Here is a 23,203-nt window from a genome sequence, read left to right on the forward strand (position 1 = left end):
CCTTTCTAATATTCGCTCTCGGAGCAATGACGTCACAACGTATCGGGAAGCAATCCGCATCGGGAAGCAATCCGCCATTTTCTCAAACACCGAGTCCAATTAACTCTGTTATTTTCCGTTTTTTCGACTGTTTTCCGTACCTTGGAGACATCATGCCTCGTCGGTGTGTTGTCGGAGGGTGTAACAACACGAACAGGGACGGATTCAAGTTGCACCAGTGGCCCAAAGATGCGAAAGTGGCAAGAAATTGGACGTTTGTTCCGCACACTTTACCGACGAAAGCTATGCTACGACAGAGATGGCAAGAATGTGTGGATATCCTGCGACACTCAAAGCAGATGCATTTCCAACGATAAAGTCAAAGAAATCTGCCGCCAGACCCCCATTGAATCTGCCGGAGTGTGTGAGCAATTCAGGGACAAAGCACCTCGGTAGCACGGCAAGCAATGGCGGCAGTTTGTTCCCGCAGACGAGTGAGCTAAACCCCCTGGATGTCTTGGCTCACACCGTCCCTTATGCCACCGAAGATGATCAAGAGAAGAATATCGACCCTAGCTTCCCTGGCCTGCTGACATCAACTCCAAAACTGGACTGATCAGCTTTCAGGAAAAGAGCGCGGATGAGGGTATGTCTACAGAATATATTAATTGATGAAAATTGGGCTGTCTGCACTCTCAAAGTGCATGTTGTTGCCAAATGTATTTCAGATGCTGTAAACCTAGTTCATAGTTGTTAGTTTCCTTTAATGCCAAACAAACACATACCAATCGTTGGTTAGAAGGCGATCGCCGAATTTGTCCTCAATTTCTCCTGTGTCGCTGGCTGTCGTGTCGTTTTCATCGGTTTCGCTTGCATACGGTTCAAACCGATATGGCTCAATAGCTTCAGTTTCTTCAATTTCGTTTTCGCTACCTGCCTCCACACTACAACCATCCGTTTCAATACATTCGTAATCTGTTGAATCGCTTAAGCCGCTGAAATCCGAGTCTGAATCCGAGCTAATGTCGCTATACCTTGCTGTTCTTTCCGCCATGTTTGTTTGTGTTGGCTTCACTATGTGACGTCACAGGAAAATGGACGGGTGTTTATAACGATGGTTATAATCAGGCACTTTGAAGCTTTTTTTAGGGATATTGCGTGATGGGTAAAATTTTGAAAAAAACTTTGAAAAATAAAATAAGCCACTGGGAACTGATTTTTAATGGTTTTAACCCTTCTGAAATTGTGATAATGTTCCCCTTTAAAACACCCTCGGACAACACACCGACGAGGCATGATGTCTCCAAGGTACGGAAAACAGTCGAAAAAACGGAAAATAACAGAGCTAATTTGACTCGGTGTTTGAGAAAATGGCGGATTGCTTCCCAATATGACGCCACGTTGTGACGTCATCGCTCCGAGAGCGAATATTAGAAAGGCGTTTAATTCGCCAAAATTCACCCATTTAGAGTTCGGAAATCGGTTAAAAAAAAAAAGGTCTTTTTTCTGCAACATCAAGGTATATATTGACGCTTACATAGGTCTGGTGATAATGTTCCCCTTTAAAATATGTGTGGTGGTCAAGCCAGCGTATGTTCTCAATGGGTACTAGTCACTATTTAGCCTTTCTCGAAGAAAAAGGACTTATGCTTGCCTTGTTTTGGGCTGTTGGACCTGTTCAAATTGCGAAATGGACAAAAGTTTTTTTCAGAATCAATCAATCAATCAATGTTTACTTATATAGCCCTAAATTACGAGTGTCTCAAAGGGCTGCACAAGCCACAACGACATCCTCGGTTCAGATCCCACATCAGGGCAAGGAAAAACTCAACCCAATGGGACAATGAGAAACCTTGGAGAGGACCGTAGATGTGGGACCCCCCCAGTCCATAGTGGATCTAACATAATAGTGAGAGTTCAGTCCATAGTGGGGCCAGCTGGAGACCATCCCGAGCGGGAGTCCCTCGAGAAGTCATCGAAAAGGGCGGAAGAGTGCAAAATTTTACCAAACGACAGATGAGAAAAGTAGCACAGTCGAAGAGCGCACAAGTTTGCATTAATCACTTTCTTAAAGGTTGGTTTGATAAACGTTTAACATTTATCTATCCAGCCACCTTCTTCCAGTTATCGGAAGTCGGGTCGCGGGGTAATCAGCCTAAGCATAGAATGCCAGACTTCCCTCTCCCCAGGTACTTTGTCCAGCTCTTCCCGGAGTATCTCGAACCATTCCCAGACTAGCTGGGAGACATGGTCTCTCTACCGTGTCCTTGGTCTTCCCCGTGGTCTCCTACCTCTTGGACACCTGGGCATTCTGACCAGATGCTTGAACCACCTCATGTGGCTCCTCTCCATGTGGAGGAGTAGCAGCTTTACTCTGAGCTCCTCCCGAATGACAGAACTTCTCACCCTATCTCTAAGGGAGAGCCCCACCATCCGGCGGAGGAAACTCATTTTGGCCGCTTGATCTTGTCCTTTCAGTCATAACCCAAAGTTCATGACCAGAAGTGAGGATAGGGTCGTAGATCGATCGGTAAATTGAGAGCTTTGCCTTCTGGCTTAGCTCCTTTTTCACCACTGATCCGCTTGTTGATCTCACGATCCACTCTTCGCTCACTCAAAAACGGAAGCCATCCAAACTGGTTCTCCTCAACAACTCTGCTCTTCCCATATAGCCTCAGTTTTATCTTTCAGCCATAAATGTCCCCCCTCTCCCTCCATTACTAACCTTGTGGTCAAGTTTGACCTCTCACCTCTCCTTTGAAAACCTTGTCACCCACCTCTGCAAAACCTCTTTCTGTCACGTCCATAACATCTCAAAACTCCGCCCCTTCCTCTCCCTTCCATTCCTTCCGTTGTCTCCTCCAGGTTGGGACAGAGCTTTTTGAAGCAACCGCTTCCGTCTGTGTAACACATTTTCCTGACCACCTCAGGACCCCACAGACGGTGGATGCTTTTAAAAAAGGGATTAAAACCTCCCTTTTTAAAAAGGCATACAGCTAATTTTTAACATTGTTTTTTACAGTCTTGTTTTATTACTTTTATGATGTTTTTACTTTGTAGTGAGGTGAATTGTACCATTGTCTTGTATGATTGTGAGTGCTAGCATGTGTTTGTGTTTGGTCACAGAACCCTTTAGAGGATTATTCTACTAAGGAAATATGCCCTTCGATAGTTTCAAAAGGCATCACAAGCTCTTCAGAGAGTGGTGGCTCTTGCTCCCAGGAAATTGGAATCCTACAGGGATGCAGGTTTGGATTTTAAGAGTGAAAATAAAAACATTAGCAACAGCTGGTAGGAAGCCCCCACAGGTAGGAGTAGAGGTTGGAGGTCACCCGACTCAAACTGATCAAAGGAATAATGCCAGAGAAAGATTGACTGGCCGGTTCCAAAGTTTGAGTTACAAAGAGTGGGGGTCTTCAGGAAGAAGTATTTAGTCACGGTGGTCTGAGAGGACATCAGAAGAGTAATCAGGCCCATACTTATTCTCCTGGAAACTGCAGCTCCAGTCTGAGGCTTGCTGAAACAAATAAAGCTTTTTGTTCAACAATTCCTCGTTGGCGTCTTCTTGACTCATCACCCATCACACAGTCACTCCTGTCCTGGGAGAGTGGCATGACCAACCGTACAAGAGTAGCACTTGGAGATTTGATGTTTAAATGATAGTTATAATCTCAAAGAAACGACCTTGCCAGGTCGCTCCAGCCAGGGAAAACAATGCAAATCAGAAAGTTTGTTTGAGCAAGAGGAAAACAATTCATTTCACTTAGTCCTTAGTGTCTTCATACTTCGCCATGACTCGCTTCCTTTCTCCCTGTAAGTTTTTTTCTAGATCATTAATCATGCGTCTCACCTGGACAGAAGGATTCTGAGTCCGACAATTTGGCACCCTTTGACAGCCATTTAGCACCCGAAAATGGCGCAGACGACACAAAAAGAGCTTGGTCTCCCCCCCGGACCCACTTTTCTTCGCAAGGGTTATGAGACTATATGAGAATATATGAACATCCTATCAGTCGGCATTCCAATGACAGCAGACTATGTACAGTAAGGGATGTTTTATTATGTTTGTTGGTTCTCATGACGTCTGCAGTGAGTAATAATCAGTTGTGATGCTTTTTTTAAATGAATGTGCTGCCTTTGCTTAAAATGATCAAAATACGTAAATATTAAATGTTATTAAAATGTGCCTGTTAATACATGACATATATATTTACATCATGTATATAAAACCTTAATGGAGGTGTTTGGATGGTTTTAAGGGCTTTATAGGCGGAATTGCGCAGCTCCGATAGGCTCTGTTGTAAGCAAACTTTTGATCGCATTTATTTACTATTTAGAATGCAAAATAAAAAAATAAAAATAACAGCCGTCATCATGATTGTGAACGATAGGCAAAATTCCAAAAAAAGTGCAGTTCCCCTTTAAAATGGTAAAACTTATCAGGAGTTTTACCGCCGTTATAATTGTTTTTTATTGTAAGATCCTAAAAACACACTTTATACGTATTTTAGGAAAAATGGTAGAAATCATCAACATTAAAATTGCACTAAAAAAATGTGTATACCGTGCAAAAGTTAATTCATGTCAGCAATTCAACTTCAAATGTGAAACTAATATGTGACGTGCACACGCGACGTGCAAAGTGAGATATGTCAAGCCTGTATTGGTTATCATTTTGATGATTGCGGCTTACAGTTTTTTTTTAAAACCCACATTTTCTAAAATACACAGAATATTTGTATATAAACTGCAAGCCATAATCATCACATTTACATCAAAAGAGGGCTTGACATATCTTGTGTTGCATGTTATGATCCTTTGTCATATGTTAGTTTCACCTTGTAATCTATTTGCTGAAATAAACCAATATTTGCACAATATTAAAACATTAAAACCTTTGTCATATGTTAGTTTCACCTTGTAAATCTATTTGCTGAAATAAACCAATATTTGCACAATATTAAAATATTAAAACCTTTGTCATATATTAGTTTCACCTTGTAAATCTATTTGCTGAAATAAACCAATATTTGCACAATATTAAAATGGAGTTTTACCTGTACAAACAAGGACGTAAAAACTAGACGAGGCAATTCCTGAAGGAATTGTGTGTGAATGCTCCACTGCTGAAGTAGAACTTCAAAATGACTAATAGTTGAAGTACAGGCTGAATATTTTGAAGTTGGAACGGTTTGAATCAGGATAAAAAATGTGGGAGTTGTGGGACTTTGAAAAATGTCCCATTGGTTTTACCCTTTAAAATAGTTTTTAATCATACTTATTTTTATATTGTTTTTATATTTATTTATTTTTTGTTTTTATTCAGTCATTGGTGGAGCATAATATTGTTTTTAACATGGCTGTGCAGCACTTTGGAAACATTCTTGTTGTTTAAATGTGCTATATAAATAAAGTGGATTGGATTCTTTTCAATGGGAATTTTATGGGAATGTGGGAATTTCGGGAAAAGCGGGATTTTTTTTTTTTTTTCAAACGCTAAATATTTTTGAGTATTGTGAATGAGTTGGTGTTGGAATTTTTCAAATCGGTTGAGAAATGATGAAGTAGTAACATTTTTAATTGAGAAATAGTATTACGGAATTCCTGGAATGTCGGGAAAACTGGGAATTTTTCTAGTTAAAAAACAACAACTTTGTTTTTTGTCCTGATTAAGAAGAATGATTTGATGGTAGAACGGTTGAAGTAGGTTGAAAAATGTTGAAGGAGTAGTCGACAGAAAAAAGGGTTTGAAAAAACAGGAATTCTGCTGAATTCCTGGAATTTTTTTTAAACTTGGAAAAAAGATAGTTCAAATGTCCAGGGATGAGTGGAATGTGTTGAAGGTGGAATGGTTTGAATCGGTTGAAAAATGTGGAAACGGTGGAAGTTTGAAAAATGGCCAATTCATTTTGAATGGGAAAAATTTCCCGGAAAACTTGGAATTCTGGGAAATCTGGGAAATTTTGGAATTCGTCAAGATGAAGCCCGCGATTCTCGAATAGGCTGAACAGTTTGAAGTTGGAACGGTTTGGATGTGGAAGGTAGAGCGTGCCAAAATCTGGAAAATAATAATAATAATAATAAATATATGAATTTTGGTGTAGAAAACCATATGTGTGAATGTTTTGGAGCATTCACACAATTATAAGTATTAACAATAAGCCGGGGTAAAATCCCAGACGGTTAATGTTACCGTGTCAAATGAAAATGACCGTAAAACAGGTAATACCGCTCATTTTCTGGAGAAGCAAGCTAGTCCGCTAAACGCTATCAAGCAGCTATTGCGCTAATCGCTAGCTGTTTCCAACGTCTTGCCACAATCCAAACATTATGAGCCAATCTAAACGTGTATGAAACTTCATCTTTATTCCAATATCAAAGTGATACACAACACACCACACAGGAACACCAATCACTCAAAACGCCAACAATGTGATCATAAAAAATAAAAAATGATCTTTTACACATTTTTAAAATGTGGTCATAACAAAAATATATTCAGTAGTTGCCAGAATATTATTACTATTCATACCATAAAGCAAGATATTAAAACACAACTACTATACAGTAAAGGTAAATATGAAGATCCATACATAACGTGTCTACATACAACAGGAAGTGAACCCACATGACGTCACATAAACCAAAATAATTCCGTAGAATGGAAAACAATAAACATTAAAATACTCACATAACAAAACTATGGCTCTTCAGCAGCCAGAACAATATTTTATATTTCTTCCTCCATGAAGTATATTGTAAGTCTGTTTTTTAATGATCTTGTTTTGTTTCAAAATAAAACTTGGTTTAAAGATTTCAGAGTGTGCTTTAGGACTCAGAGCGTATTGTGGACAAACAAGAGTATTCCTAGTCAAAATACAGTATTTTATACGGTATTTCTAGGCAGAATCGCAATTTTAAACCATCTTTTCCATTTTAAACAAAGAGCAAAGTGTTTAGTTAAAATTCAACACCACATTACTGTTGCTACCAGTGTTCTGAAAGACACATTTAAAAACTAATTGTACAAACCCCAAAACCAGTGAAGTTGTCACGTTGTGTAAATGGTAAATAAAAAGAGAATACAATGATTTGCAAATCATTTTCAACCTATATTCAATTGAATAGACTGCTAAGACAAGATACTTAACGTTCGAACTGGTAAATTTTGTTATTTTTTGCAAATTTTAGCTCATTTGGAATTTGATGCCTGCAACATGTTTTAAAAAAGCTGGCACAAGTGGCAAAAAGACTGAGAAAGTTGAAGACTGCTCATCAAACACTTAAAGGGGAACATTATCACAATTTCAGAATTGTTAAAACCATTAAAAATCAGTTCCCAGTGGCTTATTATATTTTTCGAAGTTTTTTTCAAAATTTTACCCATCACGCAATATCCTTAAAAAAAGCTTCAAAGTGCCTGATTTTAACAATCGTTATACACACCCGTCCATTTTCCTGTGACGTCACATAGTGAAGCCAACACAAACAAACATGGCGGAAAGAACAGCAAGCTATAGCGACATTAGCTCGGATTCAGACTCGGATTTCAGCGGCTTAAGCGATTCAACAGATTACGCATGTATTGAAACGGATGGTTGTAGTGTGGAGGCAGGTAGCGAAAACGAAATTGAAGAAGAAACTGAAGCTATTGAGCCATATCGGTTTGAACCGTATGCAAGCGAAACCGACGAAAACGACACGACAGCCAGCGACACGGGAGAAAGCGAGGACGAATTTGGAGATCGCCTTCTAACCAACGATTGGTATGTGTTTGTTTGGCATTAAAGGAAACTAACAACTATGAACTAGGTTTACAGCATATGAAATACATTTGGCAACAACATGCACTTTGAGAGTGCGGCCAGCCCAGTTTTCATCAATTAATATATTCTGTAGACATACCCTCATCCGCTCTCTTTTCCTGAAAGCTGATCTGTCCAGTTTTGGAGTTGATGTCAGCAGGCCAGGGAAGCTAGGGTCGATATTCTTCTCTTGATCAGCTTCGGTGGCATAAGGGACGGTGTGAGCCAAGACATCCAGGGGGTTTAGCTCGCTCGTCTGCGGGAACAAACTGCCGCCATTGCTTGCCGTGCTACCGAGGTCCTTTGTCCCTGAATTGCTCACACACTCCGGCAGATTCAATGGGGGTCTGGCGGCAGATTTCTTTGACTTTATCGTTGGAAATGCATCTGCTTTGAGTGTCGCAGGATATCCACACATTCTTGCCATCTCTGTCGTAGCATAGCTTTCGTCGGTAAAGTGTGCGGAACAAACGTCCAATTTCTTGCCACTTTCGCATCTTTGGGCCACTGGTGCAACTTGAATCCGTCCCTGTTCGTGTTGTTACACCCTCCGACAACACACCGACGAGGCATGATGTCTCCAAGGTACGGAAAACAGTCGAAAAAACGGAAAATAACAGAGCTGATTTGACTCGGTGTTTGAGAAAATGGCGGATTGCTTCCCGATGTGACGCCACGTTGTGACGTCATCGCTCTGAGAGCGAATATTAAAAAGGCGTTTAATTTGCCAAAATTCACCCATTTAGAGTTCGGAAATCGGTAAAAAAAAAAAAAGGTATTTTTTCTGCAACATCAAGGTATATATTGACGCTTACATAGGTCTGGTGATAATGTTCCCCTTTATTTGGAACATCCCACAGGTGAACAGGCTAATTGGGAACAGGTGGGTGCCATGATTGGGTATAAAAGCAGCTTCCATGAAATGCTCAGTCATTCACAAACAAGGATAGGGCGAGGGTCAACACTTTGTAAACAAATGTGTGAGCAAATTGTCCAACAGTTTAAGAACAACATTTCTCAACGAGCTATTGCAAGGAATTATAGGGATTTCACCATCTACGGTCTGTAATATCATCAAAAGGTTCAGAGAATCTGGAGAAATCACTGCACATAAGCAATGATATTACGGACCTTCGATCCCTCAGGCGGTACTGAATTAAAAAGCGACATCGGTGTATAAAGGATATCACCACATGGGCTCAGGAACACTTGAGAAAACCACTGTCAGTAACTACAGTTTGTCGCTGCATCTGTAAGTGCAAGTTAAACCTCTCCTATGCAAAGTGAAAGCCATTTATCAACAACACCCAGAAACGCCGCCGGCTCCGCAGGGCCCGAGCTCATCTAAGATGGACTGATGCCAAGTGGAAAAGTGTTCTGTGGTCTGACGAGTCCACATTTCAAATTGTTTTTAGAAACTGTGGACGTCGTGTCCTCCGGACCAAAGAGAAAAATAACCATCCGGACTGTTATAGGCGCAAAGTTGAAAAGCCAGCATCTGTGATGGTATGGGGGTGTATTAGTGCCCGAGACGTGGGTAACTTACACATCTGTGAAGGCACCATTAATGCTGAAAGGTACATACAGGTCTTGGAGCAACATATGTTGCCATCCAAGCAATGTTTTTTTTCATGGACGCCCCTGCTTATTTCAGCAAGACATTTCATTTTTCTTTAATACATTTAATAAATTAATGTTTTAATAAAATAAAAAAGTTAAATACATGTCATATGCAGTTGAGATAAGTTTATGAGAACAGCGCATGTGTATGTTTGTGTGCCTTTAAAAGGTGATGTCTGTTGCCAAGAGACGTGTGATGTCAGCAACTGAGCTTTTTTTGTTAGCTTTTGGCTGCCATGTTGAATCTCTTCACCGGCTTGTTTTACCTCTTGTTAATAAAGAGGCGGGCACGTCTGCTGTGCGCAAAGGCCAACGTGGTAAGGGGTTAGCAGTGGTGTGCTGTCAGGGCCAGCACTGACACAAGGACACCTACTCGGTGGCCTCGTGGTTAGAGTGCCCGCCCTGAGATTGGTAGGTCGTGAGTTAGGAGTCATACCAAAGACTATAAAAATGGGAGCCATTACCTCCCTGCTTGGCACTCAGCGTCAAGGGTTGGAATTGGGGGTTAAATCGCCAACAATTATTCCCGGGCGCGGCCACCGCTGCTGCTCACTGCTCCCCTCACCTCCCAGGGGCGGAACAAGGGGATGGGTCTAATGCGGAAGACAAATTTCACCACACCTAGTGTGTGACAATCATTGGTACTTTAACTTAACTTTAACTTAACTTCTCTGCTGGCCTAACATAACCAGAAAGAATGATCATAATTAAAGATAAAATAATTTCTTTATTTTTCATGTCATATTATGCTCCTTCCAGTGCTGTTGTTCTTAGTTTTAGTTTGTATCCAATCAGAATTCAGCTAGCTTATGTTGCCATGCTGTACCAAATCTGCCCGAGGCCTTCAGAATCAAAAATGCGGGCATCCGTGCACTTTAAAGGCCTACTGAAAGCCACTACTACCGACCACGCAGTCTGATAGTTTATACATCAATGATGAAATCTTAACATTGCAACACATGCCAATACGGCCGGGTTAGTTTACTAAAGTGCAATTTTAAATTTCGCGCGACATATCCTGCTGAAAGCGTCTCGGTATGATGACGTCAGCGCGTGACGTAACGGATTGTGGAGGACATTTTGGGACAGCATGGTGGCCAGCTATTAAGTCGTCTGTTTCATCGCAAAATTCCACAGTATTCTGGACATCTGTGTTGGTGAATCTTTTGCAATTTGTTCAATGAACAATGGAGACAGCAAAGAAGAAAGCTGTAGGTGGGAAGCGGTGTATTGCGGCCGACTTCAGCAACACAAACACGGCCGGTGTTTCATTGTTTACATTCCCGAAAGATGACAGTCAAGCTTTACCATTGGCCTGTGGAGAACTGGGACAACAGAGACTCTTACCAGGAGGACTTTGAGTTGGATACGCAGACACGGTACCGTGAGTACGCTTCCAAACATTTGCTCGCTTGCCCGTACGTGCGTGCCGCTATGTGCATGTCACGTAAATAATTCAATGTATACACCCTGATGATTATCTTGTGTGATGACTGTATTATGATGATAGTATTTATGGTAGTATATATCTGTATCATGAACCAATTTAAGTGGACCCCGACTTAAACAAGTTGAAAAACGTATTCGGGTGTTACCATTTAGTGGTCAATTGTACGGAATATGTACTTCACTGTGCAACCTACTAATACAAGTCTCAAAAAGTCTCACGTACGTAACTTTTGGGGATTTTGGGGAAATATATGTGCTGTATGAACTTTGGGGAGGTGAACGGTACTTTGGGCTGTGGGATTGAGTGTGTTGTGCAGGTGTTTGAGTTGCATTGGCAGGTTATATGGACGGGAGGAGGGAGGTGTTTGTTATGCGGGATTAATTTGTGGCATATTAAATATAAGCCTGGTTGTGTTGTGGCCAATAGAGTATATATATGGCTTGTGTTTATTTACTGTTTTAGCTGAATATCAGGTCCCACCCGCCTCTCACAGCATCTTCCCTATCTGAATCGCTCCCACTGCCCTCTAGTCCTTCACTCTCACTTTCCTCATCCACGAATCTTTCATCCTCGCTCAAATTAATGGGGAAATCGTCGCTTTCTCGGTCCGAATCGCTCTCGCTGCTGGTGGCCATGATTGTAAACAATGTGCAGATGTGAGGAGCTCCACAACCTGACGTCACGCTACTCGTCTGCTACTTCCGGTACAGGCAAGGCTTTTTTATCAGCGACCAAAAGTTGCGAACTTTATCGTCGATGTTCTCTACTAAATCCTTTCAGCAAAAATATGGCAATATCGCGAAATTATAGAGTATGACACATAGAATGGACCTGCTATCCCCGTTTAAATAAGAAAATCGCATTTCAGTAGGCCTTTAAGTGAACAGGGACATACAGTTGATAGATAATTGCCATAGCCAATCAGATCGCGAGTTGTTGTCAGTAAGGCCTTCTAGCTGGCCTCACGTTGAACGTGACACACTGTGATTGGACACTCACCGGGACCGTTGACGGATTAATTCGAGAACACACACAGTTGATAGACAGTTGCGATAGCCAATCAGATCACAAGTTGTTGACAGTAGCCTATCTAGGTAGCTTGATGTTAACAAGACTGTGATTGGATACTCACTTGTCATTCCACAGTGAGTATCCATTCACAAGTTGCAATTTAGCAGGAAGGAGGAAGAGTTGCGCTGTAGCCAAACCGCATATTTGCCAACCTTGAGACCTCCGATTTCGGGAGGTGGGGGGTGGGGGCGTGGTCGGGGGTGGAGCAAGGCGTGGTTGGGGGCGTGGTTAAGAGGGGAGGAGTATATTGACAGCTAGAATTCACCAAGTCAAGTACTTCATACATATATATATAGGGGACGGCGTGGCGAAGTTGGTAGAGTGGCCGTGCCAGCAATCGGAGGTTTGCTGGTTACTGGGGTTCAATCCCCACCTTCTACCATCCTAGTCACGTCCGTTGTGTCCTTGGGCAAGACACTTCACCCCTTGCTCCTGATGGCTGCTGGTTAGCGCCTCGCATGGCAGCTCCCGCCATCAGTGTGTGAATGTGTGTGTGAATGGGTGAATGTGGTAATACTGTCAAAGCGCTTTGAGTACCTTGAAGGTAGAAAAGCGCTATACAAGTATAACCCATTTATCATATTATTTATTTATATTTATCTACATCCTGAAAATATGCAAACAAAACTGTGTTTAGATAATTGATACTTCAAACTTGCATAAATAAATCTTAAGGAATATAACATAACTTGGCTTCTGAGAGCTTCAAAATGTAATGAATAAAATGCTAAAGTTGTTGATAAACAAGCAATTATTTTAATAGTTAAATATGGTCATTTTAAATGAATTATTATGATCATTTAAAATTAATTATTTCAAATATGTTTATTTTAATGTATAATTCTATGGCTGGATGTAATAAGGAGTCAGAAAAAATACAAATAAAAATACAATCAATTTTGATGTTTTTAACAAAATATAGTAAAAATGTATTTAGGTTTTTTTCTTTTTTTTTAAATTAATAAATATATTTATCTTTAGGTAAAATAAACATAATAATACAATTTATCTCTAGTCTGGATGATTTAGTTCTTGTCACCCTGTTGTCCTCCCGTCATGAAAAAAGGCTGTCCTCACTCAGGTCCGCATGGAAAATCGGGAGATTTTCGGGAGAATATTTGTCCCGGGAGGTTTTCGGGAGAGGCGCTGAATTTCGGGAGTCTCCCGGAAAATTCGGGAGGGTTGGCAAGTATGCCAAACCGGGATAGCAGAGAAGGAGAACAAAACGTTGATTAGGTGGCAGATATATATTTGTAAGACCATTTTCAAGAAGGATATTTAAAGAGAAACTACATCTTGTGAGAGAATGAAATGGGGAAATGCTCGCCATTTCCACTCGAAACAGCCGACGACGAGCGGCACCACTGGCTTATACGGCGTCGAATGGGTTCTACAAATTGTGAGTTCAAATATTTCATTTTTTTCACTTTTAATATATTTTTGGCAATTTAAATTTTGACAGTATATATAAGATATGTTTTAATTGCTGATGCGTTTTAATTGTTTTTTTTAATGTGTCATGATTGGGTCGCATCTTACTGCGAGGTTCGTTCCCCCGGGATGCAGACGGACCACTCCGGACAGGACGTGCAGGTAGGAACATGATTTATCTGTCGAAATCAAACAAGTACCAAAAACGGAAAACAAGCAAGAGGAAAAAACATGCCGATCGCACTGGACGCTAAAGCTAACACTTAGCATAGACTAGAGATAAGGAATACTCACGTAACTGTGGCAAGAAGCAAACAATGAAGCCAGGCCGACTGACCGGCAAAGGCAGGATTAAATAGTCCCTCTGATTAGTGCTCGGGAAACAGGTGAGCGTCCCGAGCACCAATCAGAGACAACAATAAGCACCCATGGTAACTAAAAACAAACAAGGGTGCACAAAAACAGGAACTAAGGGAGTCCAAAACTAACAGAATACAACAACACATGATCCAGGCCACGGATCATGACACAATGCGCCAGAAAGTAGCCCGTTTTGTACACTGTTGATGGGATTCAACACTAAGTAGGGCGTAAATATGTTCTTGTATAGTATTTCTCCAGCAATGGTCATACAGTGACATAAATGATGTTTTTTTGAGAGGTAATCATTGAAGTCGGACATCACTGAAGGCCTAGGTGGGAAAAGCACGGCCCGCCACTGGGGGTCAGGTGTCTGCAAAGCGCGGTAGTGACTCCGGACGGGCGCCGCACCCTTAGTGCACGCCGGACCCCTCCTCAGCTACAGTGCCTGCCAAATCCCCCAGTTGCGGTGCGCCGCAACAATATTACACCCAAAGATACTGGTATGGCGGTATTGTCTCAAATATACACTATATTGCCAAAAGTATTTGGCCACCAGCCTTGATTTACATATGAACTTGAAGTGCCATCCCATTCCTAACCCATAGGGTTCAATATGATGTCGGTCCATCTTTTGCAGCTATTACAGCTTCAACTCTTCTGGGAAGGCTGTCCACAAGGTTGCGGAGTGTCTTTATAGGAGTTTTCCATTGGCGCATTGGTGAGGTCACACACTGAAGGCCTGGCTCTCAGTCTCCGTTCTAATTCATCCCAAAGGTGTTCTATCGCAGTGTTTTTCAACCTTTTTTGAGGCAAGGCACATTTTTTTCATTTAAAAATACGGAGGCACACCACCAGCAGAAAACGTTAAAAAATGAAACTCCACCAGGTCCTCCTCGTGCCTTATTTTGAGTTTGTTGGTGTTTTCCTGTGTGTAGTGCTTTAGTTCTTGTCTTGTGCTGTTATTTTGGTGTTTTCCTGTCGCAGTTTCATGTCTTCCTTTGAGCGCCTGCTATGTGTTAGCACGCAAGGCTATTTAAGCTGTTGCTATTCTTTTTTGTGTGGACATTGTTGCTTGCCATGTCATGTACGGATGTACTTTGTGGACGCCGTCTCTGCTCCACACGCTGCAAGTTTTTGCTGTCGTCCAGCATTCTGTTTCTGTTTACTTTGTAGCCAGTTCAGTTTTACTGTCGTTTTACATAGCCATCCCTATGCTTTATTGCCTTTTCCTTTCCCTTTTGTTCATTTTTGGTTTAAGCGTTACATACCTTTTTACCTGCACTCTGTGGTCTGCATATTGGGATCACAGTTCTACACAGCACGGACACTAAGGAACGGCACAGTATTTGCAGATTATAATTAGAAATGTCCGATAATATCGGCTAATAAATGCTTTAAAATGTAATATCGGAAATTATCAGTATCGTTTTTTTTATTATCAGTATCAGGGTTTTTTTTTTTTTTTAATTAAATCAACATAAAAAACACAAGATACACTTACAATTAGTGCACCAACCCAAAAAACCTCCCTCCCCCATTTACACTCATTCACACAAAAGGGTTGTTTCCTTCTGTTATTAATATTCTGGTTCCTACATTATATATCAATATATATCAATACAGTCTGCAAGGGATACAGTCCGTAAGCACACATGATTGTGCGTGCTGCTGGTCCACTAATAGTACTAACCTTTAACAGTTAATTTTACTCATTTTCATTAATTAACAGTTTTTATGTAACTGTTTTTAATATTGTTTTACTTTCTTTTTTATTCAAGAAAATGTTTTTAATTTATATATCTTATTTTATTTTATTAATTTTTTTAAAAAGGACCTTATCTTCACCATACCTGGTTGTCCAAATTAGGCATACTAATGTGTTAATTCCACGACTGTATATATCAGTATCGGTTGATATCGGCATCGGTCATTATCATTAAGAGTTGGACAATATCGAAATATCAGGAATCGGCAAAAAGCCATTATCGGACATCCCTAATTATAATTATTGATTTGCAAAAAAATATTTTTTGGACCAATTGGGTGGAGTTGCATAATTTCCCACGGCACACCAGACAATAGCTAACGCGCGGCACAGTGGTTGAAAAACACTGTTCTATCGGGTTCAGGTCAGGACTCTGTGCAGGCCAGTCAAGCTCACCCATGACTCTGTCATCCATGTCTTTATGGACCTTGTCATGTTGGAAGAGGAAGGGGCCCGCTCCAAACTGTTCCCACAAGGTTGGGAGCATGGAATTGTCCAAAATGTTTTGGTATCCTGGAGCATTCAAAGTTCCTTTCACTGGAACTAAGGGGACAAGCCCAGCTGCTGAAAAACAACCCCACACCATAATTCTGACCATTTGTAGGGGTGGCCAAATACTTTTGGCAATAATATATATGAATATGTCTTTCTACAACTTACCGGGATTAACTGTAATAGCAGTATACCGCCCAGCCCTAATATGTGCTGTGCTCGCCTGTGTAACAGGGGTTTTAGTAAAAGTTAGTTTCTAATGTAAAGACAAAACATTGTTTCCATCCATCCATTTCCTACCGCTTGTCGCTTTCGGGGTCGCAGGGGGTGCTGGAGCCTATCTCAGCTGCATTCGAGCGGAAGGCAGGGTACACCCTGGACAAGCCGCCACCTCATCGCAGAGCCATTGTTTACCCAAACAAAAAAAAAAAGTACCGGTACGTAAATCAACAACAATTTTCGATTTAATTCGATCCCGATTCTTTGGAGGAAGAATCCTTCAAATGATCCTTCAGCTTCTTTTGAACTGTGGCACTCATCATTAAACCTGGTTTTGTCAGAGTACCTTGGAACTTAAAGCAATCTGATGTTGGTCTGTGGACACAAAACATGAACACCAGGCGACCTGGAAGGTGTAGTTTCAGGCAGATCGATTCATGTTGTTGGTGTTCAAAGTTAAACATTCTGGAGGCGGTAAAATCAACACAGAAGAAGACTACAATTCCTCCCCAGCTGGAATCATCAGGTCTATTTTGGCTAAAGGAGTAACCAAGCAATACAATCATAATCTAGTTTATTATTCGGGAACATTTCACATACACAGAAGACATAGGGTCTTGAGGACACATGGTTACGTTCCAGATCATCACAATTTGTATGACAACTTCTGAGATGTGTGAAAAAAAGCAGTGAACTTATTTTGAAGAGGTCCTTGGTTTCTTTGTCGCCACACATTAACAATATACCGCAAACTAAACAGCTGAGTGACTAATTTCCCTTGTGTGTTCTTATGTGTTTTACTGCCTCTACATTATAGTGAAATTTTTTACCGCAAACTGAACAACTGAATGGTTTTTCTCCAGTGTGTTTCATTACGTGTTGATTTAAGCCCTGTCTTGAAAAATAGCTTTTGCCACAAACTGAACAGGAAAATGTTTTTTCTCCTGTGTGTGTTCTCATGTGTTGAGTCTGATTGCTCTTTAGGGAAAATGTTTTGCCACAAATTGAGCAACTAAATGGTCTATGTCCAGTGTGGGTCATTACGTGTTGACTCAAAACTGCTCTGGAAACAAAACTTTTGTCACAAACTGAACAATTGAAGTTTTTAACACCAGTGTGTCTTTTCACGTGTTCAGTCAGACCGCTCTTTTTTGAAAAGCTTTTACCACAAACTGTGCAATTAAATGGTTTTTCTCCTGTGTGTGTCCTAATGTGATCAGTCAAATTGTTCTTTTGAGAAAAGCTTTTCCCACACACTGAACAAATGAATGCTTTTTCTCCTGTGTGTGTTCTCATATGTCGCGTCATTAGGCTCTTTCGAGAAATGCCTTTACCACAAAGTGAACAATTAAATGGCTTCTCTCTTGTATGTGTTATCGTGTGGTCGGTCAATTGTGTTTTTTGGGTAAAGCTTTTGCCGCAGATGGAACAACTAAAGGGTTTTTCTCCAGTGTGTGTTCCCATGTGTTGAGTCAAGTTGCTCTTTAAAGAAAAACTTTTCCCACAAACTGAACAACTAAATGGTTTCTCTCCTGAATGTATTCTCATGTGATCAGTCAAAATACTATTTTGATAAAAGCTTTTACCACATACTGAGCAACTAAATTGTTTATGTCCAGTGTGTTTCAATGTGTGTTTAGTCAAGCCTGATCTGGAACGGAAGTTTTTACCGCATACTGAGCAACTATATGGTTTGTCCCTTGAGTGTGTTCTCATATGATCAGTCAAATTGCTCTTTTGGGAAAAGCTTTTGTCACAAATTGAACAATTAAATGGCTTTTCTCCTGTGTGTATTATCGCATGTTTAGTCAAAATGCTCTTCAGATAAAAGCTTTTATCACAAACTGAACAACTAAATTGTTTTTGTCCAGAGTGTTTCATAATGTGTTTGGTCAAACCTGACCCGGAAACAAAGCTTTTACCACAAACTAAACATTTAAATGGTTTCTCTCCTGTATGTGTTCTCATGTGTTGAGTCAAATTGTTCTTTTTAGTAAAGCTTTTAGCACAAACTGAGCAGCTCAAACATATTTTAACTGTCTCCTTTACAGAGCATTCAGAGTGTTTGTTGTCAGTGTGAGTCCTCATATCACCTTCACAGTCTTTATCGCTGCTCAAAGTTACTTCAACCTCGTCTTCAGCCTCACTATCTGATAGTGGAGCTAAGAGGTTGTCTGGTTGTGGTTTCTCTTCATCTTCTTCAATCTCCACAGAGACAACAATCAGAGGCAACTTGGTGAGATCAGCCTTCTGCGGTCCTAGAAGACACTCTCCCTCCTGAGTGATCCAGAGTTCCTCCTCTTCCTTTTTAATGCAGGGTGGTTGTGGAGTCTCCTGCTTCAAAGTGGAGCTCCTGCCTGACTGAGAGGGAAGTTCTTCTGGATGACCAATCAGCTGCTGGACGTCTGCAGGACATAAACACACTTGAACTCAGACGTTAACCATGAGATGTTTCTCCTTGAACTCGCTATACACACTTTCTTCTATGCACTGTATGTGTGTGTGTGTAGTGTTTCATGGCCATTCATTTAGTGCAGTGGTTCTTAACCTTGTTGGAGGTACTGAACCCCACCAGTTTCATATGCGCATTAACCGAACCCTTCTTTAGTGAAAAATAAAATGTTTTTTTTCCTTAATTTAATATTAATTTATAAATATTAATCATGAAATGATGTTATTATATTAAAGAAATACTAATAAAGATATATTTTACAAACAGAAAGTTACAGGAATGTACACATGATCCTATGTTTACATCTCATTGTGCAACATGTGAATGTTTTAGTGGGAACTAAATGCGATATCGGAAAAGGGTACAAATTATTTCCAAAGCAGAACCCCCACCCAGACATACAATACTAGTACACAGCTCATAAAAAACAATATGTTGTGTTACTGTCATTGTAAGTGGGCCAAAACACTTATTTTAGAAAATAATCCCATGGAAATGTCATTTGATTATAGTAATAAAACATTTACCGTATTTTTCGGAGTATAAGTCGCACCGGCTGAAAATGCATAATAAAGAAGGGAAAAAACATATATAAGTCGCATTTTGGGGGGAAATGTATTTGATAAAAGCCAACACCAAGAATAGACATTTGAAAGGCAATTTAAAATAAATAAAGAATAGTGAACAACAGGCTGAATAAGTGTACGTTATATGAGGCATAAATAACCAACTGGTATGTTAACGTAACATAGTATGGTAAGAGTCATTCAAATAACTATAACATATAGAACATGCTATACGTTTACCAAACAATCTGTCACTCCTAATCGCTAAATCCCATGAAATCTTCTTCCTCGGTGTCGCTTCTAAATAATATTATTTGATATTTTACGGTAATGTGTTAATAATTTCACACATAAGTTGCTCCAGAGTATAAGTCGCACCCCCGGCCAAACTATGAAAAAAACTGCGACTTATAATCCGAAAAATACGGTAACTTGGTATTTAGTCAGGTTTGGGACAGATGTGCTGCTGGTGTGGCCACAGTGTGCACACCTGTACTAATGATTGTCACACACTAGGTGTGGTGAAATTTGTCCTACGCATTTGACCCATCACCCTTGTTCACCCTCTGGGAAGTGAGGGGGAGCAGTGGGGAGCAGTGGGCAGCAGCGGTGCAGCGCCCGGGAATCATTTTTGGTGATTTACACCCCCAATTCCAACCCTTGATGCTGAGTGCCAAGCAGGGAGGTAATGGGTCTCATTTTTATAGTATTTGGTATGACTCGGCCGGGGTTTGAACTCACAACCTACCCATCTCAGGGCGGACACTCTAACCACTAGGCCACTGAGTAGGTCCACGCATATGGAAAATTAGAGGGAACATTGTTTGGGGGCATCCATAATACGCCGATAGGGAGAAGTTTTTATTTACACGATGAGTCGGGTGTGTCCTGACCTCCGCGGCGGAGGCTCCGCCGAACCCCTGAGGCCGACTCGCCCAACCCCTAGGGTTCGATCAAACCCAGGTTAAGAACCACTGATTTAGTGCCTTGCCAGAATGATGGATCAATGTTTACATGACTTGGCTTAGACTCGGACAAGTGAGGCTGGAATCCCAGAAAATGTCTGTTTCAATGGACATTAGGATACTACAAACTAGCAGTTGGAAAGTATATTTATATGGAAATGTACCACGATAGTTTAACTTCAAACATACAACATCGATTTTCTATTTTTTATATAATTTTTTCCATTGTCGATGGTGTTTTAAAGGCCTATGTAAGCGTCAATATATACCTTGATGTTGCAGAAAAAAGACCATATATTTTTTTAACCGATTTCCGAACTCTAAATGGGTGAATTTTGGCGAATTAAACGCCTTTCTATTATTCGCTCTTGGAGTGATGACGTCACAACGTGACATCACATCGGGAAGCAATCCGCCATTTTCTCAAACACTGAGTCAAATCAGCTCTGTTATTTTCCGTTTTTTCGACTGTTTTCCGTACCTTGGAGACATCATGCCTCGTCGGTGTGTTGTCGGAGGGTGTAACAACACGAACAGGGACGGATTCAAGTTGCACCAGTGGCCCAAAGATGCGAAAGTGGCAAGAAATTGGACGTTTGTTCCGCACACTTTACCGACGAAAGCTATGCTACGACAGAGATGGCAAGAATGTGTGGATATCCTGCGACACTCAAAGCAGATGCATTTCCAACGATAAAGTCAAAGAAATCTGCCGCCAGACCCCCATTGAATCTGCCGGAGTGTGTGAGCAATTCAGGGACAAAAGACTCGGTAGCACGGCAAGCAATGGCGGCCGTTTGTTCCCGCAGACGAGCGAGCTAAACCCCCTGGATGTCTTGGCTCACACCGTCCCTTATGCCACCGAAGATGATCAAGAGAAGAATATCGACCCTAGCTTCCCTGGCCTGCTGACATCAACTCCAAAACTGGACAGATCAGCTTTCAGGAAAAGAGAGCGGATGAGGGTATGTCTACAGAATATATTAATTGATGAAAACTTTATTCATTACTCGCGGTTTTACGTAAATGATTATACATAAACTGTGTTTACCAATAATTTAGCTTAAAAACATTACAACACTTAAAAACAAACACATACCAATCGTTGGTTAGAAGGCGATCGCCGAATTCGTCCTCGCTTTCTCCCGTGTCGCTGGCTGTCGTGTCGTTTGTCGGTTTCGCTTGCATACGGTTCAAACCGATATGGCTCAATAGCTTCAGTTTCTTCTTCAATTTCGCTTAAGCCGCTGAAATCCGAGTCTGAATCCGAGCTAATGTCGCTACCTTGCTGTTCTATCCGCTATGTTTATTGGCATCACTATGTGACGTCACAGGAAAATGGATGGGTGTATATAACGATGGTTAAAATCAGGCACTTTGAAGCTTTTTTTAGGGATATTGCGTGATGGGTAAAAGTTTGAAAAAAAAAATCGAAAAATAAAATAAGCCACTGGGACCTGATTTTTAATGGTTTTAACCCTTCTGAAATTGTGATAATGTTCCCCTTTAAGATTTCAGTCTCCTCTACTAAGCCTGATGCAAAATAAGTCCCTCTACCTTTTGCATCTCCCTCACAGGAAAGTCCACTTCTCTCCAGCTGTGCCTCATCACCTCATAAAAATGTCTGCCCTTTTCAGATGACAAAATTAATGTGCTACAACATTTTCACAACTCTTAACTAAACCGGCACATCAGTTGTGGTTAAAAATGTTTGGTTTGTGTTAAATTCAGCACTTTTATTTATATGGTTGGTGAATTTTAGTGACTTATTTAGGTATTATTTATGTTGTTACAAAAAGCAGTTTTTATTTCAATTGTCATAACGTTGTGACGATTTTGTTTAATTTCGGATACAGTACAGGCCAAAAGTTTGGAGTCATTACAGCCGAAGCTCCCAGGATGTCCTCCACATGTTGGTTCCTATAGCCAACACAGAACTTGATAAAAAAAAAAAGCCTTCAGTTATGCTGCTCCCTGGTCATGGAATGACATCCAGAAAGACCCGAGGCTACCAGAATTGATCACTTTGGGGGAGTTTAAGTCCATTTTAAAAGATGGAGAAACCAGTTCTCTTGGGCAATGTACTTTGTTTTAATGCCAAGAGTGTGCAAAACGGTAATCAGAGCAAAGGGTGGCTATTTTGAAGAAACTAGAATATAAAACATGTTTTCAGTTATTTCACCTTTTTTTGTTAAAGGGGAACATTATCACCAGACCTATGTAAGCGTCAATATATACCTTGATGTTGCAGAAAAAAGACCATATATTTTTTTAACCGATTTCCGAACTCTAAATGGGTGAATTTTGGCGAATTAAACGCCTTTCTATTATTCGCTCTCGGAGCGATGACGTCACAACGTGACATCACATCGGGAAGCAATCCGCCATTTTCTCAAACACCGAGTCAAATCAGCTCTGTTATTTTCCGTTTTTTCGACTGTTTTCCGTACCTTGGAGACATCATGCCTCGTCGGTGTGTTGTCGGAGGGTGTAACAACACCAACAGGGACGGATTCAAGTTGCACCAGTGGCCCAAAGATGCGAAAGTGGCAAGAAATTGGGCGTTTGTTCCGCACACTTTACCGACGAAAGCTATGCTACGACAGAGATGGCAAGAATGTGTGGATATCCTGCGACACTCAAAGCAGATGCATTTCCAACGATAAAGTCAGCCTGCGACACTCAAAGCAGATGCATTTCCAACGATAAAGTCAAAGAAATCTGCCGCCAGACCCCCATTGAATCTGCCGGAGTGTGTATGCAATTCAGGGACAAAGGACCTCGGTAGCACGGCAAGCAATGGCGGCAGTTTGTTCCCGCAGACGAGCGAGCTAAACCCCCTATCGACCCTAGCTTCCCTGGCCTGCTGACATCAACTCCAAAACTGGACAGATCAGCTTTCAGGAAAAGAGCGCGGATGAGGGTATGTCAACAGAATACACTCATTGATGAAAATTGGGCTGTCTGTACTCTCAAAGTGCATGTTGTTGCCAAATGTATTTCATATGCTGTAAACCTAGTTCAT

General features: G+C 41.0%; 1 protein-coding gene across 1 annotated transcript in view; it reads right to left on the reverse strand.

Annotated features, from left to right (window-relative positions):
* Positions 1-23,203, reverse strand: part of LOC133619315 (uncharacterized) — a 329,516-nt gene that overhangs the window by 300,220 nt on the left and 6,093 nt on the right. The window lies entirely within an intron of this gene.

Source organism: Nerophis lumbriciformis, linkage group LG20, assembly GCF_033978685.3.
Source record: "Nerophis lumbriciformis linkage group LG20, RoL_Nlum_v2.1, whole genome shotgun sequence".
Classification (NCBI taxonomy): Eukaryota; Metazoa; Chordata; class Actinopteri; order Syngnathiformes; family Syngnathidae; genus Nerophis; species Nerophis lumbriciformis.